This window comes from Panicum virgatum, chromosome 1N (assembly GCF_016808335.1).
Source record: "Panicum virgatum strain AP13 chromosome 1N, P.virgatum_v5, whole genome shotgun sequence".
Lineage (NCBI taxonomy): Eukaryota > Viridiplantae > Streptophyta > Magnoliopsida > Poales > Poaceae > Panicum > Panicum virgatum.
In genome coordinates, this window is record NC_053145.1 from 37996316 (window position 1) to 38007967 (window position 11652).

The 11652-nt window shown below is 42.8% G+C and overlaps 1 pseudogene; it reads right to left on the minus strand.

Annotated features, from left to right (window-relative positions):
• Window positions 1–145: 145 nt before the first annotated feature.
• On the minus strand, window positions 146–9480 carry LOC120653500 (annotated as a pseudogene).
• Window positions 9481–11652: the final 2172 nt, after the last annotated feature.

Here is an 11652-nt window from a genome sequence, read left to right on the forward strand (position 1 = left end):
ACCTTGGGTGGTCGAGTGAGGTTCCAGTCTCGTGCTCCGACGCCAGCCGCACCAGCCACAGCCAGTTCATTTGGTGTCTAGACTCTAGACTCGTCATCATCACGCGGATATTACTTGGCCAACTTACAGGCAATGCAACAATAAGGGACAAAAGAAAAAACCCTGCAATGCTGACCTCCATGCCCACAAAGAATCATCTAAATCTTGAAGTCACCCTAATTTGGGGTCGCCAAAAATAAACTGACAACGTTTTTAACTGGGCTGACAAAAGTTCTGGTACTCCTGGGCAAAGCTTTCACGGTTTCACCGAGCCAATGACACTGCAGATAACTGTTTGGCGGCTTGAGATGCCTTCATGCAATCAACAGCCTCCCTGCGAAACAAAATACGCCAATTACTGAAAGTGTTTTAATCGAAGATGATTCTCCAGGGGATTCCAAGAATACAAAATAACAGATAAAAGCATAGTTAAGTAAGCTGATTCTTAATCTTTCAAATAAGTCACTACACAATTGGATGAAATCTATTCTAGCAACGGAAAGAATTACGGACACCAGAGAAAGCTTATATTTGCAAAATTAGTCTTCCGAGAAAGAAAGGGATGACTTTACCACAATGCATTGTCAATCTCAACATTTGCTGGATCCAGTTTGAGACCATCGAGAAATGCATGCATCACATGCCTTTTCATAGTCCTGAAGATACAAGTGTTACAGCATGCATAAAAAAAAAGGATTTGGCAGAGCAGATGAATTGCTATAAGGAAAAGTAGATATATTTTATACCTTCAGTAACATTTGAGCAGCTCCTTGCAGGTAACAGGCTTTTGCCCAACCAGGGCGCTTCATCCTGCAAAGCTGAGCGTCCATCAAAGCCCTGTCTCCTTCACCCAACTTAAGCCAGCAAAGGCTCCTATTTGAGAGCAGGGTTGCATCATCTGGGGAGTGCCTTGCTGCCTACATAAAAATAATGAGAATTACCACAATTGCTTATTGCCACCACCTACATATATTTAACACTGCACTTCTCTTTTCTCAAACCTGCATGACATTTCATTAAAGTAGAAAGAGTATAGTTAACCACTCTAACAGGTAGGGCAGCTCATTTACTAGAGTTGGAGTGGTAAGTTAGATCTTAATTACTAGATCCAAATTAGGATAAATGTCCATGCTACTCCCTTCATTCTCAGAGCAAGTATTATGGTAGGCTATAAGCAGGCTAAATGCTGAGATGGAGGAGAGAGAAGAGAAGAGAGAGGAGAAGTGGTCTGTAAGCTTACAGCCAGCTTCGACACAAGAATCAAGAAATTTTGTGAGATAGACAAGTGGGCCATATATTAATGGTGGAGAGCTAAACCACTATACAAGTCGGCTGAGAGATGAGCTGCAAATATTCTTGCAGCCAACAGCGGGCTAAATCATTAGCCTTGCTCTCATATGATGGGCACATTTTCTCTTGGTTCAATGACCAAGGCAAACAAGTGAGCTTATCATCCCATTTACTCCTGTCATTAGATTTTCCTCGGGGAAATGGGAGAGCTGAGAAGAAAGATGGTCTACCAGTGCAGGTCGATGGCCTAACAGATGCAAACGAGTCCATGTAGAGCTGAACGATCGAGTTCCCACGCGTGGTACGGAGTAAATGATAGACGGTGCTGCTTACCAAGGCTGCATCTCCCATGAGGCATTGTTCAGTATATATGCCAATCATATGTGAAAACTTTTTCTTTTGAAATGTGCCCATCATATGATAATGGAGGGAGTATATCATAATAGCTTTTTACAGGTACTCCATCCAATCACAAACAAATGACATTTTTGTGTTGTCTGAAGTCAATCATTTCAAACTTCAACTATAAATTATTTTTATGTGCTAAGTTTTGATATTTGAAAATGACACAGGTAGTCTTTTTTAATCAGAAAATAATATTATACTTTTTATGTATGTTATAATCATATTATAGCAAAAATTACTGGTCAACGTTATGTCCTGGAGACCATGTCAATGTCAAAAACTTCATTTATTTATGACGAGAGAGTATACTTTAAGATGATGTAGTTATAATCGAAATTTTGTAATAAATCTATAGTGCGATATTCTAGCAAAGTTTCTTAACAATGATGAGATTGTCAAAAGTATTCCACAATGCAACCCTGTTACTAATGCAGAAAACTTAGTAGCATTGGCACTTAGTCACAACAGTGGTCTCCTTCATTAGCAGCCCGTGCGGGAGTAGCATTATTAATTTCCTACACAAAAGTTAACTACCCAGAAACAATTAAACAGAATGGAACTACATAAAGGAAAGCGCATACATTTTAATATTACTATAAACCTTACTAGACATCGAAATTAATATAAACACTGTATGGATGCTTTAGTCTAGCCGTCATATGCAAGCGATGGACCCAGTAATAATATGCTGTAGTAAATTTTTGAGGTGTTTAGCTCATGTTTATAATACTACTATTTGGAAAATTAAGTGAATTTATTTTTTATGGTTAGTATCTCACATAATAATGACTGGATAATTTGAAGAAAAGAGAAGTAGAGAAATCTTCAAATTGCTAAGAGAATGAATCTGCTGGCAACCTTTGGTACGAGTCTATTGTAGCTAGAGCTCTGTGGGAGTATGTTTCTGAATTTGTAGGATATGAGGTGTTGGAAAAAAAAATTATAAGGAAGTTGCTGGTAGATGGTTCAGTCACAAAAAGTTTGCAATAATGCATGTCATTTCGGCCATGTCTATCTGGTGGCTTTGGCTAACTAGGAACACTACTACAGAACAGGCCTTTGTTCCAGGCCATTTGTCCCGGCAGCTTTTGGGCCCGGGACAATAGGTGGCTTTTGTCCCGGGTCCAACGGCTAGCCGGGCCAGCAGGGGGGACATGGGCCTTTTGTCCCGGTTGGTGGTTCCAACCGGGACAAAAGGCCCGCGTAGCCTTTTGTCCCGGTTGGAACCACCAACCTGGACAAAAGGCCCCCATTTTGTCCCGTTGGAGTCTCCAACCGGGACAAAAGGCCTTGGGCCCCTTATCCCCTTCCCTCTCCCCCCGCCCGAGCCATTCAGCTCACTTGTTTTCTTGCTGTTCTTGGCTCGGGATAGAGGAGTTCTTGCTCATTTCTTCACCACATTTGTGAAGATCTTTGATTCCTCGTCCATCCATCGGCGCTAAAGGTTTGGGGCTTGTTTTTCTCTTCTTCCTTGGCTTGTATAGCTCATTTCATGCTTTAGAAATAGAGAAAATGTGTGGAAATGAGCTAGCTAGATTGCATATGTAGGTGTGATTTTCTTTTAGATTTAGATGAGTATGTGGATAGTAGAAATTTTTTGAATGAGTGTAGACACTTCATGTGATGTACTTGTATATATGACCATATTGTGGATAGTTGATTTTTTTATTCATGAATGAATTAATGAAATGAGTATATTATAGAATTTTTTGTATTATGAATGGATTATTTTGACACTCTAGTGATGTATTTAATCAGGCTCACATTGAAACCATCTAGAAGCTAAAAAAATCTTTATTTCGAAACAAGTATACGTCGTTAATCTCCATCCAACGGTGATGGCACTACCTTTCAGGGATACACGATGCGCTATAAGGACGTCGCAAATCGGTTGGTCACATTACCAGCACTTCCGATTGATAAGAAGACAGCATTTGACGCAGTTAGCATGGCCGTTGTTGTACTGAGAGCATATCAACAAGCATGCTGCCTGTGCCAAGTGTTGTGCCTATTAATTGTAAATGTTGGTGCTGCGACTGGCCGATTGGTGACATCCTTGTACCGCACCGTGTCCCCCCGAAAGGCTGTGTCATCACCGCAGGGTTGAGGTTACTGACATATACATTTTCAGAAATAAAGGTTTATTTTTCTTCTAGAGGGTTTCTGGATATTGAAAAGAGTGTACTCCTGGAACTGAAGGGTGTCAAAGTAATTAGAAGTTATAGAGAATTCTTTCAATTAATTAGAGAATTCTTGAGGATTAATGATACATTTCGTCTTTTTTATATGATTTCATTGTTATTTACAAGAGTTATTAATCTGATCATTGTAATTGTAATAGTAAATAATTTGGAAAAAGAATATAGAGAATGCTTTTCATAGGGCAGCACTCCGTTATTTGGAAAAAGAATATAGAGAATGCATGGCAAGGGGCAAGGAACCTCCGTTTGATCTTGAGGATTTATTGCGGCGTTACAGTTCGTCACCACCAAACTCGGAGGTTTCAGCTCCGCCATCTTCTTCTGCGCCAGCAAGAAATCCGCTAGAGCATTCTGCGTTCCAACGCAAGGACGGTTGAAAACCTATGTGTTGTTGACCGAATTTTTAAATTTCATGTATAGTACTCCTTTGTTAAGTTCTGTAATGGATTAAGTACTCCTTTTAATTAATCAAGATGTATGATGGATATTGCATATCTTTTAATTATTCATGTTATGTTACATTTAGTTTAATTTAGGTTTGATATATTTTATTTATTCGATACGTGTAAAGAATTCAAATCGATTTATTTAAAATGCAGATGGACCAGCAATGGATGTACAATGCTGACCGACGTTCGAAAGAATTCATTGATGGCCTGCATTATTTTTTGTCTGTGGCTGAGGCAAACAAGCAGAATGGTTTTATGTGCTGCCCGTGTGTTCATTGCAACAATAACAAGGATTACTCATCTTCAAGAATCCTACACAGCCACATTTTCGCAAATGGTTTCATGAAGAAGTATGTTTGTTGGACGAAGCACGAAGAACAGGGGGTTACCATGGAAGACAATGAAGAAGAAGATTTTGACGACCACTTTCCCGGGAAAGCTGGAATCGGTGCATTCGATGACGATATTCCCATGGAAGAGCCCGAAGTAGATGTAGCAGAAAATGATCCCAGCGACGATCTGGGGCAGGCATTGCACAATGTGCAGGCAGACTGTGAGAGTGAAACGGAGATGTTGAAGTTCCAGAAGTTGTTAGAGGACCACCATAAGTTGTTGTACCCAAGCGAGGGCAGCCACGCGGACCCGCTCCCGAGCTGCCGAAGCCTTCGACTTGGCGGCGAGGAGGGCTGCAGCAAGAGCTGCGTTGGCCGGAGTAGCTCCGGTGACTGGGGGTGGCGTCCCGCGGAAGGCAGCGGCGGCGAACGGCGCGTCAATGGGGTGAATACCCAGTCCGCGCAAGGGAGGAGGAGGGCAAAGCCCGCGCCCTCCGCGCCCACGGCCATGGCGGCGGCGTCGGCGCCCCCCGTGCCCACACCCACGGCCATGGCGGCGGCAGCGGCATCGGTGCCCCCCGCGCCCGCGCCGCCCACGCCCAGGCCAGCTGCGGCGGCGACGCGCGCCGCGTCCGCGCCCCCTGCGACTAGGGCAGCCGGATCGGCGACTTGCTCATGCAGGGCGGCGAGGGCCGTGGCGGCGGCGGCAGGAGCCCAGGGGGCGGCGGGCCACTGCGCCGGCGGTCAGAAGCCCAGAGCAGAGGAGAGTGGAGCAGAGGAGGTCGCGCCTGCATCGCCTGTAGCAGAGGAGAGGGGAGGGAAGGAGGAGAGGGGCGGCGGCGGCCGGCGGGCCATGGCGCCGGCGGCGGCTAGAGGGTGGGTGGGAGGAGAGGGAAGAGGCTAGATACCATGTTTGCGGTTGATTTCCATCTATTCCTCCAAACCCTAGATAGAGTGGGTAATATAGTAGCAATTACATGGGCCTCTAGATGAGCCAAATCTATACACACCAACACTATGTAGTTTTCAAGTTTGCTTTGTTCCACCACTTCAAAAACTCGACACATGTCAAACAACTCATCATCTCCTACAGTCTATTCCTCTGTTTGGCCAATTTGACACAACTGAGAGCAGGCGACACAACCTCGCATAGGAGCCACCCTGGAGGCTCCAAGCTGGCAGCAAGTGTGTTGGCCAGATCTGGTGTGCACACTACCAAACAGGCCTAAAGCATAGTGGTAGATGAAACAAAACAATATTAATCGGTGAGGGGTGGGGAGAATATCGGATATGTGCCCCAAAAGGCGAATTATATTCACTCTCTGGTCACCAATATTGAAAATAAATGGTTGAGGAGACAATTGAATTCACTAAGGTAGGAAGATGCACAAGTTTAACAAGGGTATGTGGTTATTTTGTATTTTTAATTCATTCATGTGCAAAGAGCTCAAATTTCAAATAAAAAAAATCAATGAGGGGATAGTTAGTGATCTTATCAAGAGTTCAAAGAAAAACAATGTCTGTGAGATGAATGCATACCTTAACCAGAAGCTTCACACATTCCAGTGAGCCAGAAGTGAGAGCGGCCATAAGAGGTGTGTATACACTGTTTGTAACCTTGTTACACTGACAAGAAAGACTGGAAAAATCAGTGCCATAGATAGCAGAAGTATTTGGTCTCCGAAACAGGGTGTTTTTTATGTTTTTGCAATCAGATTTTGAAAAAGAAGAATACCGTGTTAACCAACCTTAATGAAAAAAGTGGACAAAAGAAGGTAGTCCGTTCCACCAGACAAAAAAAAACTTGTAATCAATAATGTGGACCTTATTATTATAAGGGATAGACAAGCTAGTCACATACATCTGCATGGTTGTCCAACAAAACCTTCATAGCATTATACTGCTTACAAGCAGCAGCCATATGCAGTGGTGTCGATCCAATACCAAAAAATGAATGAATATCAGCTCCTTTTGAGAGTAAGGCTTTTACTATTTCACAATTTCCTAAATCAGAAATATAGAATACAGCAGGTTATTAGATAATAATTAAACAAGTATAAAAATACAAAGCATTCCATAGGCTATCTGCAAATAGCCAAAATACAGAATATCAATACGTTATTTGCTGTTGTCTCTCTTTCCTATATCTAAACATAAGATTATGCTCCCTCCATCCACCAATGCAAGACATATATTGATTCATAAATGCAAAACTTCATAATATTGACCAACAACAGTTAAATATTTGCTTGTTTAGTTCACAAAAGTTGCAAGATAAATTCATATTCAATTTTAAAGATGGTGTTGATTTTACAGCAATAGACTATTCATTAATTGTAATGGAAGTTAATGGTAAAAAATGTACTTGTGAAGACTTAAATAAAACTATGCCTTACAATATGGATAGACCTAGTGCGTAATATACTCCCAAGGTTAAAAGTTTCCTCTTAATATGGTACGTTTTTCATGTTCAACATCAGATCTGAAGTTTATTCAGTTACCCTAGGAACTAACTTGTTAAATAATTATGCTTCAACACCTGGACAAGTAAATAGTTGGATTTTGTACAAATCACATTTTGTTAGATGAAGACTACAAATGCATAATGCATATATCTTGATAATAACAGTTTTTCAGACTTAGAGGTAGCTATTAAATAGCTCATTCATCAGAGAAATCCCTTCTCACGTGACATTATTATAGTTTCACTTTCACACAACCATAGCCAATAAAGACACAGCTCATTACCCTTTTTATTATTGCCCACAACCTATATGCCATAATCTGGTTCAAATTTCATTACATCACTCTAAACAAATAAATAAAGAGCTTTAAGACATAGTGTCACGCACACGAAGGAAAGAGATAAGTATACATAGGGAGAGACCTCCTGCAGCTGCTAAATGGAGAGGGGTGGACCCATTTGCATCAGGCTTATCGGGATTAGCACCATGATCCAGAAGATATTGTACGGTGTCCACAGTGTCACCACGAACTGCATAGACCAGAGGTGTCTCTCCTACAAGGAAACATCAAGAGTAGAAGTCTACTGCATAAGATAAGAAACTCATAAAAGAAACAATAGAAATTAGGAATATTCCAAAATGAAGTTCTTACCAGAAACAAAAGTTACCTATACATGCATCTGTTGCCAAAAATATACATAGAAAATTATTATATACAATAGGATATTCAGAGTTCATAAAGGATGTGACTTTTAGGTCGCAGGTACCATACACAAACATATCTTGGCACATGGCACTGACACTTTACATAGAAAACAGACAGATAGCACCAAAGGCCATGACAAAACATTAACAAGAACTGAGAAAATTAGTCTAACAGTACCTATGTGCACATAATCAAATAAGCGACATATTATTCAACTTCAATATGTTCATGTCTGTGTGAATTGCCATAAAGTTAGATGCTCTAATTAATGAGAATAAAAACAAGCAGATATTAGTAGACAATAAAAATGCCTGACGCAATGAAATCCAGAAGTTTCTGCTGAAACTAAGGCCAGGTACTTGTACAGGTGCACATAAGGAGAAAAAGTTAAAGTCGTTTTTTGTAGACATCAAGTTGATGCATGGAAAGAAAAACAATGGCAGAATTTTCGGGGGTAAATTGTACTGAAGCTAGCATCAATAAACTTTCTATTTATGCAACTGTTCCAACATATATGTTGCCTGCCTCTGGAACAAATGGACTTCTAAAATTAACCCAAACAAGGTAATTGTTATATATCCAGGTCCATTGCCAAGTTTAAGCCTTGAGGATAACAAGTTATATCCAGAGACTAAAAATGTGTGTCGTTTTGGCATGAATTAGCCCAAGTTCCCTTCCCAGTAGCAAACTAAGAAACTAGAAGAGGTACATGATCTGAGTTCATCTAAAGTTCATAACATCCTACAGAACATATTTCTGCATAGTTGTAGAGCCTGCCAAACCAGAACATGGAATAGGGAAACCACAATGATACAAGCAACATTTCACATTATCATGCATCCGCATCTTGTAAACCAGGTGAAATTCAACCCAATCAGATATCCAGCTTCAAGCTAATGGATTGAAAGTAGATGAACAGTTCCACTTCATGCTCCAAACAAGCAGACGACGAATCCATCACATCACATATTCACAATATACACATGCCGATTAATGAAACCAACTACCACTGAAATTGCTGTGCCTTGGTAATGCCACCTCAGGTCCTCAGCAAAGTGCACCAATCGCAAGCCAACAATGCCAAAAAAAATAATTTTCTGGTCTAGAGAGGTGACCATATATATCTACAAGGAGGGGAAAGGAAAACCACCTGACTCATCAGCGTTGTTGACGTCTTGATGGAGCTCCTCGACCAGGTACGCGCACAGCGCCGTCCTCCCGGGGAAGGCAGCGATGTGCAGCGCCCCGGCACCACGGTCCTCCACGGCCGCCACCGTCTGCCCGAGGCGGCCCTTCCCAGCGTCCAGCACGCTAGCTATCCCTGCCGGCGGGCGACACAGATCAACAAAATTCGGAACCCCCACACCCCCAAAATAAAAAATCAGCGCGTGATCGAGCACCAGCAACGGCGCGAGCACGTACTCTTGAAGCGCTGGAGGTCGCCGTCGGCCGCCGCCTGGAGGAGCCGCCGTTTCGGTGCGCCGGGACCTGCAGGTGGAGGAGAGGGGTCGGGGTTACGGCTAGGGTTAGCCCACGTGAGCGGAGCTAGCTAGGATTTGAGGGTCGCTTACCGCAGGTGAGAGGCGGCGCCATGGCTGGCGGCGGTGGCGATTGGTAGGGTTTTGGAGTGGGAGAGAAAGGACAGGGGAGGAGGGAGGGACGTGCAGTTGCGAGGGGCAGGAGGAAGAAATGGGTTGCGACTCGCGACGGCCGGACGGCGGGTGGTGGGGTGAAAATGCTAAGCGCACAACAGACGCTCACACGAAGGGAGATGCATGGATTATAATTAAGCATATTAAATAAAGCAGATTAATTCCGTGATTTACTCATGTTTGTTGAAGTATGTTTGTTGAAGTATGAGAACAGAATGAAAAACATTTACTGGAACTCTGCAAAAGGATACCCTAGAATCCAAGTGCAAAACAGAGCGGAGAAAAATTATAAGAACGGTTCTCATCATCGAGTTGACAAAAAATTACAATATGGCCATGTATCTATAGCATTACAGTTTTGTACTATATGAGATTAATGCTCGTGCATTGCTACGAGTGAAAAATAAATTTCTTCAAGAATCAGTCATATTGTATGAAATATTGTACCATGTCATAGCAAAAATACAAACTTTTTCCTTAAATAGAAATACAAATCATAGTTTGTACAACGTCTAGAGCTTAATCACCAAACAGCAGTTCCACCACAAATATGATTTTTGGAAATAGAATAAGGAGAAATGCAAGAAAAGCCGGTATCTCTAGATTCAAAGACACTCTTAAGAGCATCAATTACTGATCTTGAGGAAGCAACACAAAAAATGGTTGGCTAACCAATAAGAGAAAACAAGGGACAATCCAGCTCGAACACCCAATAATAAGATACATGTTGCCTTGCTGTTGATGTACTCTTTGTGGCATATCTTTGTTTCATGTGAAAGCATGAGAAAGTTAGAAACTTCAAAGGAATGTCATGAACAATTTACAAGATTTGACAAAGCAAGAAATTTCAAAGATGCTAAACTTATTAATACCTAAGGCAGTGAATTTTGCTATTCAAAGTTAAGAGTATCAAGTTGTAGACTTAATTAAATTCAACAATTTCCTATGATAGGACCAGAGATCCTACCGTGACTGCGTAGGTTGTAGGCGTGCGAGGGGGGAAGGGGAGGCTTGAACTGGCGCCGGCGAGGAGGCGCCGTGGTGGCTGGGCGATACGCAGGGAAGAGGCGGCAGCGGCGGCGATGTGAGGGCAGAGAGAGGAGGCACAAGGGTTTGGGGTGGCCCGTGAGGCCAACTGAGATTAATCCTCGGCCTAATCCTTTTCCAAACCAGAGTACGGGTATCTATATATTCCTATATAGACACAACTCACTAAACATCATTAATTATGATTTTCCTACAATCACATGAAACCACATCATCACTTAAATCTAAACCATCAGATTTCATCATCTCTCCTGTACGTTCGATGATCCAACATCCACCGTCTCACACATTCACACGAGGCCATTCATCTTCTTATCCCACTGCCGCAAGAAACTACCAGGAGCCCAATAATTTGTTCATGGGAAATCATGATTCATCTATTTCCCCAACGCATTTTGCTACTCTAATTCTCTTCCCCAGCGCATCTGGATCCTTCCAGTTCCCCTGCGTCTACTGTGTGTTGAGGTAAGGCGGCGTTTAGTTCCCTAAAAAGTTCCTACAGTACCTGTCACATCGAATTTTTGGACACATGCATGGAGTATTAAATGTAGTTGAAAAAAATAACTAATTACACAATTTAACTAATTAGAACGAGACGAATATTTTAAGCCTAGTTATCCATAATTAGATATTAATTACCAAATAACAATGAAATGTGCTACAGTAGCCCAACTCTAACTTTCCCACCAACTAAACGCCGCCTAAGAGATGATGATTCTTCCTCTGTTTCAATTCCCTTGATTTTTTTCTCACCGCCCACTCGGCCGCTGGCACCGTGACCGGGCATCGCAGGCCGACGGCGCCGTCACAGCCGACCACTTCCACCGCCCACTTGCCACCAATGCCCCTGCCGCCGGCATCGTCATCGAGCGCAGGGCCGACCACTTCCACCACTTGCTCTCGCTACCTCCTCGCCGACCCTTCAGTTGCTTGCCCCACCTCCTACCCTACCCCCACCGACATCCAGCGCCTGGCGGACGGCTGCCTCACCATCTCGCCTCCGCTGGGCCCACTGCCGGCCACGGCATCGGCATCCAGCGCCTAGCGGATGGCACCCTCGCCCCCA